Consider the following 7,471-nt stretch of genomic DNA (forward strand, 5'->3'; position numbering starts at 1 on the left):
TCCTCTGTTATACTTGCTTAACCCCCCCTTCTTCTCTCCGATTGTTTTCAATGTTTGTGGTTTTATTACCCATGCTATTTTTATCACACCAGTGGAATTTCTTAGTAGTTGTTTATCATCAAATAGTGTCCAACATCTCGAAGTCTTTTGTATTTTTGTTTTCGTGTGTGAGAAAATTTCTGTATGTATAAAACAAGGCAAATGGACAATATATTAGCAATCAGGAATAGACAAAGTCAATATAGCTATTTGATTCTACCCATAACTTGCCAGTATTTTTGACAAAGAAAACTGGCATAAGCAGAAACAAAAATCTGCCATGCATACCAGGTTGTAAACCCATAGGAGTCATAAAAGGAACTGAGATTATGGGAAAAGGAAGGAACCAATTGTGAATAAGGGACTTAGGAAGGCTTGTGGAAAATTGGTTTTTAAACAAAAGGAAGAAATTAGAAACATTGTCAGGACAGAGAGGAACTAAGTAAAGCTTGAAGGTAGGGAAGGACACAGCATGCATGGATAACAGAGAAGACTAATGTAAAAATATAATGCAGAAATAGTGACGGTGGGATTGAAGTTGGGGGAAGGGTTTAGAAAACTATTTTTTTATTCAAAAGCTGACATTTAAAACCTTCTCATTATCTAAATCCAAACCTGTCTGATCCAGAAGGAGCAATCTAGTGCTGGGCATGGAGCTCGGTTGGGGAGCACTTACCTAGAATGTGGAAGACCTTGAGTTTGATTCTAACTAAGCACTACAAAAAGAAAAGGAAAAGAGGTGGTCTTCATTTCCAGAGCTAAAGGCTGGGGAACATGCTGAAGATCGACTAGAAATTATCATCCAAGGCTTTCATGACTTTACTGAGTTGTTAGACTAAGTTTATTTGCAAGACACCTCAAGAGCCAGAGGTCACATGCTCAAACTAAATGAACAAGCAAAAATGTACTTCAGCTGCTTCTTAGCTAAGGTAGAAATACTTTTCCAGGATTCTGATCATAAGAATATTCATTTCCCATCATATCGACAAGGTCATATGCCTGCATTTTCCTGGTCTACTTTCCTAATGTATATTTTCTTAATCTGATCTATCTACTTAATAAGTTACAGATTAGGATTAGGGGTAGGTGTAGGCGCAAGTAGGAGTATCGGTGGGGGAGTCGGGTTAAAGATCAGGGTAGGGCTAGGATTAAACTTAAAGTTCAAATGATTTCTATTCAGTCTATTTTCTTATCCCAATAGCATGTTTTCCATAAGAAGACACTGATGGAATATCTGAATACACGAAATCTATGAATGTGACTTGCCTGTGTACGGTGTGTGACATGGAAAACACAGAAATATGTCCTCTTCTTTTATGTTATCCGTCCTTTATGGTTCTGAGATTTTACATTTAAGGTAATTTATCAATTTCTTCATCATCTGAGCAAATGTTTCAGGGGCTTTAGTTAGTTCTTGGTTATTTCATTTATAAAAATAAGGCCAATATGAGCAGAACTCCGGGCACTATGAAAAGCTGCATAGTAAGAAATAGCAACGGGACTGGATGGATGGTTAAATAAAAACAGATAAATCTGATTTAGAAGAATCAATAAAGTGAACATGAGGGAGTAGCAGAAAGATAGAAAAAGATAAGGTGCATTATATGTGGAAATTATCTTCTCAGAGAGATTCTGCCTCTTACATCTTCAATCCATTCTTGCAAAAAGCATGCAGATACATAATCAACACATTGAGCCTAGACATCAATGGTGTGTTATTGGCATTATTTAAACATTGTTTTCATTTCTCTATTCCTAGTGTTATTTTTGTTTACCCTCTCTGTTGACAGAAATCATGTGTGTTAAGATCACACTATTAGGAAACAGGACATTCCATCTGTTCATTTATATTTTTAAAATGTCACAAACCATTATACCTATTCATTTACTTGTCTAGAAAATTGCCTGTTTGGGCCTTTTTTTTATTACCACAAAGGAAGAAAAATATCCACTGTATCTATAAACAAATAGCCTGAAGCCCCAATAAATGGGTGATCCTGCTACTGCCTTCCCTTCTCCATTAAGGCCACTTTTTCTAATGATCATGTCTTTGAGAATAATTTCTACCTTCTCAATACAACAACATTTTAGATGTTTTACCAGGCAATTTGTGAGTGGTCCTTTAGTGGTAGCATTTAGATCTTAACACCTCTTTCCCCAAAATGTCTTATTTCCTTAACTGTTCTATTTGGAATGAAGAAATAGAAGAGGCAGATTTATGGTACAGGGGCACCCTAATTGTCACAGGTTCCCACTTTTTAATTTCTTCTAAGATACATGGGGTCATTTTCCTTCCTGGCTACTTCACCATATTCCCTGTGGGCAAATAAATGCTCACTTCACGGTGAAATTATGCAATAACTGCCTATAATTTGCTGCTTGCCAGAATAATATTTTTTCAACTCTAAGGGAGTATTACATATATATGTGCATATATACATATATATATATATATATATATATATATTCCTTTATGGAGACTTCCCTGGGAAAAATATATAAATGAACAGAAAAGATAATGTAAAAACTATTGGTAACATATTTAGGAACCAATGATGGATGCAACTTTAAAATTTTATTCAAGGCAAAGGAAGAAAGGCAGAAGGAATAAAGCAATGGTTAGCAATGGATGTGCTGTATATATCAAGCATCAAAATGTGAATTTCAGGTTGCCCAAATATTGATCACAACATGCAGAAATCATATTTTTGACCATGGGTAGTATTGACCAAGGTGATGCCTACACAAATCCTGTAGCATTCTGGGCTGTTGCAACAGACTATTTCTGGCAGCTGAACCCACAAAGCACAGATTTAGCAGGACACAGGATATTAAACAAATGCATTTTGAAATCATGTAAAGTTGATTAATGTTTTAAAAATACATATAACTATCTGATTGTTTCATTAATAGTACAAAGTTTCCGTTAATTTTCAAGTGCGATCAGCAATTCCTTTAGAAATATCCATCCTAGTGGTAGCAATGAAAGTTCTATTCACTCACAAACTATTCATATTCAACCTAAAAACAAAGACATTTACATTAGTAAAGTATACATATTTTCTTAGTATTAGTGTATTTAAGAAAAATAATCTTATGTATCTTATAATTCTTTGGACATCAGATAGTTCCACACATTTGGATGAAAATTACATGTTCCCTTGCCAATGATATTCTTTATCATTTGTCTTCACATTTAAATAAATACTTATTTAACATATGGTGCTGAGTTCAGGAGTGTGCTTAAAACCAAGGAATCCAGCACCTGTGTTAGAAACTGACGTGAATATAAATACTATGGCTGTATTAGAATAAAAAAAATGAAATTAAAGGTCTTTACATGCTTTATTATGTCAATATTTACTACTCACACATTCCAGCATGATAAATATAAAGTAGTTAGAAATAACTAATCCCTATCAATCAGACAGATTATATCCTTTGGATATTTTGACTGATTTTATCCTAATCATCATTTGTTTTTCTTATTCTAGGTGGAGATTAGTCTAACTAACTGCTTTTTACTAATGGAAGCAAATTTACGTTGTCATTAAATTTATACACCTGAATTTAATACTTCCACTTGATTACATACATTGTGCCACAATGTATGTAATACTTTCACTGTATTTGATTCTAGTGTCCTGCATCTTTGTATATACATTTTTCTAATTTGGGGATGCGAAGTGAAAAGACAAAATGCTTAAATAGGGAGCGAAGAGTTGGGGAGGTGAGGAGGGAAGGGATGGTAGGGGAAAAACAAGGAGTGGGTAACAATGCTTGATAGGGGGCTGGGAAGGTGGCTCAGTGGTAGAGTGCTTGCCTTGAATGCATGAGACCCTGGGTTCAATTCCTCAGCACCAAATAAGCAGAAAAAAGCCAGAAGTGGTGCTGTGGCTCAAGTGGTAGAGCACTAGCCTTGAGCTGAAGAGCTGAGGGATAGTGCCCAGGCTCAGAGTTCATCCCCCATGACTGACAAAAAAACAAAAACAAAAAAACAATGCTTAACAGGAAATGTACTCATTACCTTACTCATGTAACTGTAATCCCTCTGTACAGTATCTTTACAATAAAAATATATTTTAAAAATTTACAATTTTTTAGGAAGCTGTATGCTGTAGTAACTATCTGCCTCCCAAAGGCAGAGGCAGGAAAATCTTGAGTTTGAGAACAACTTTGTGCAAACTAAGCAAGATGCTAACTCAAAATCAAAATATACATATGGCAGATAACTTTCAAGTGATAGAACATTTATTATTTGACACAGCACTGAAAAAAGGAACAATTTTTATGTGCAATGTGAATAACATCATCTAGAGCTTTCTTTTAAAGTATAATATATATTACATATGTAAAGATAAATCATCAGGATTATATCTTACACAACTTGGCAAGAAACTATGACTCTGTAGAGACTGGTTTCTTATTATGTCAATAGTTTTACACACTCTGAAATATACCATTTTATAGGGAATATGTGCACATATGACATTCCCAGAACTATTCAGTATTTTTTTCTTTTATATTTTCTGTGCAAGTTGCCTGACAAATTATATTCTACCATTTCTTCCTTTAGTCATGTTCAATTAAATCACCAGATGGTAGATAAGTTTACATATTCACATTTCCAATTAAAGTATACAGAAGGACATCTTATGTCCCTTTAGCCATATAGTGTTGGTTCACATTATAAAAATCTCACTCTACCTACCAGGGAAAGATATTGGAAAAAATTGTGATCGCGAGTAGCCATATGTTACTAGCATCAAACTTGATTTTCTATACTACATCTATTTAAGTTAAGTCTAAATATAGCAACACATTGTCTAGTGGCTTTATCTGAGCATGGCTTAGAATGACTGGCATGTTCCACACATAAAACTCAGTAGAACTTTACGGGGTTCTTTCTTCTGTCTTATAACTAACCTCCTAAAGTTCTGCCTTTCTGTTTTACTTTGCTTGGAGTTTGAACACAGTCAACTGCTTTAATTTCTCAGGGCTCAAGCAGAGAGGTTTAATAAAGCATGTTGAAAGGATGAGAATGCAAAAGACATAGATAAAACATAAAAGGGAAGGTCAGCATTTTTAGGTGTCTACCCATTTTCTTGGAAACAATTGCTCACCCCTCCATTTCCCACTTGGTAGCTTCTTAATACATTCTCATTTTTGATACCTTAAGCTTTTTAAAAACAGATTATAGAAACAGGAAGAGTTTCTCACAATTAAAACTTTTCTGACTAGGAATAATTTTGTCTGTTGAGAAAAAGGCAATTTTGGAGAAGTTTTTTTCCTCATTAACTTGTAGGATGGTGTTCTTGCTATCTAGTGGAGAGAGGGCAAGGATGCTAACACACATCCTAAAACACACAGGAAAACCCTTCACAATAAATATTTATCCAGTCCAAAATGTTAGAAAGAAGAATTCCATTCAAAACTCTCATAAGTTGAGTCTAGGAAAACTTCCTTTGGTTCCTAGTTATTAAAACCTGACTTCTGTATGACTAAGCTTATGCTATTTTCTCCTTCAAAATATTTTAACTAACTTTGAGATTCTATTCCTACTTTGTTAAAGACAAAAACACATTTCTGAAGTTCTGTTCTGCTAGTCCCATGCTCAATTCATGGATTAAATTAATAACCTTAATATTAAGGTTGAAACACCCATAGATTATTTCATTTCTCCAGGAAGAGTCTAAAAGACAGAGTGTGTGAAAATGTTACATCTTCATACTTAAATGGTCCTACCAATGGTGTCCATCAAGAAATAAGGTCTGACACAAGCTAAAAATTTCAGAAATTATTAAAAAAAACTAAAATGGTTGGTTGTAAAATGCAAGATATAGTCTACAACTGGTAAATTGTTGTATTTTATCCCAACCATTAAGTAGTTGTAGGAACAGCTGCTGGTAAAGGAGAAGTAGCGAGAAGGAGTGAAAAAATGGTCTGCTATGCAAAAATATTAACCAGAAGCATTTCTATGCTTTAAAGCACAGGTAGATATACTAATGTATTCCTTGTTATGTTTTCATTGCCCACAACAGCAGCTAGAAAATGACAAAATTTTAGTAAGTATATGTGAAACAAATTGCGAACTTAGAAACAATGTAGCAGATATGACTATTAAAGGAAGAGATGATCAGCTTTGCTTAATTCAATTGATGCTTTTAATTGAAATCTTATATTCAGGGTTAAATCAGAGTAAGATGTTCATTAGAATTACATTTTGGGATAATCTCATTTTTCTACAAATTGTTTTTATTGTAAAAGTATTGGATGCCTCTTTATCCATTTAGGTTTCTAGAACAAAAGTTCAAGTGTATGTATCCCTTTAAGTTTCTTTGACAAAAATACAATAAATGATATATTTAGAAACAATAGAAATTTATTTCTCAACTTTCTAGATGCTAAGAAATATAATAGCAAGGAACCTGCAGATTTGGTGTTTGCTAAAGGCCCATTTTCTGGTTCATAGTTCTTACAAGTTCCTACAAGGCTGAGAAATCTATTATCAAGGAACCTGCAGATTTGTGGTTGGCTAAAGGCCCATTTTCTGGTCTATAGATGGTTCCTACAAGCAAGACAGCTTGTTGACAACAAGTTTATAATTTTATTCACAAAGGCTCTAGCTTCTGGATCTTATCCCTTTCAAATTTTTATATCTCCTAGCATTAGTGGTTAAGTTTCAACTTGTAACTTTTAGGAGGAAACATAATTTTAGCCCATTGAATCAGGAAACCATCTATCTTGAGTCTTCTACCATGAAGTATCCATGAGAACCTCTGATCATTCTTTGGTCTTTCTTCAAACATGCCTAAAGCCTCATTTCATACCTTCATTCCTTTATTAAATTTGTGGCTCTATGATCTTTAAAATTGTATACATCACATTTACTGGCCACTTTCATGACAAGTTAATTTTATCCATTTTCAACACTTAGATTCACATTTTTCTGATATTTTACAAAGTTCTTGAAGTTTCTACTGAATTAACTGACCCTTTCCTGGACCCCATTCTGGTTAAGGTCTCATTCCTTCCCTTATTCTCATGCCAATTTCTATAATACTACTAACAAATAATCTTTCTAACCAGCTCCCTAAAAGTGGAAATATCACTATGTGCCTGCATTTCCAATGATGATATGAGAAAGATTATTCTGAAAGGAACCACACTGCTGTTTAGTTGAAAATGAGTAAAACAACATTTCCTCTGTGTGTGTGTGTGTGTGTGTGTGTGTGTGTGTGTGTGTGTGTGTGTTTTACTAGGGTTTAAATCAGGGTCTTGCACATGTTAGGTTAAAACTCTACCTCTTATGCTAACCCCATGTACTTTTGCTTTTAGTTTGTTTTACAGAAAGGATCTTGAGATGAATTTTCCCAGGTAAATTCTAATCCTGAAATCCATCTACCTCTGCCTGCTAAATAGTTAGGGTTAT

This window comes from Dipodomys spectabilis, unplaced genomic scaffold (genome assembly GCF_019054845.1).
Source record: "Dipodomys spectabilis isolate Male_0828 unplaced genomic scaffold, ASM1905484v1 ptg000032l, whole genome shotgun sequence".
Lineage (NCBI taxonomy): Eukaryota > Metazoa > Chordata > Mammalia > Rodentia > Heteromyidae > Dipodomys > Dipodomys spectabilis.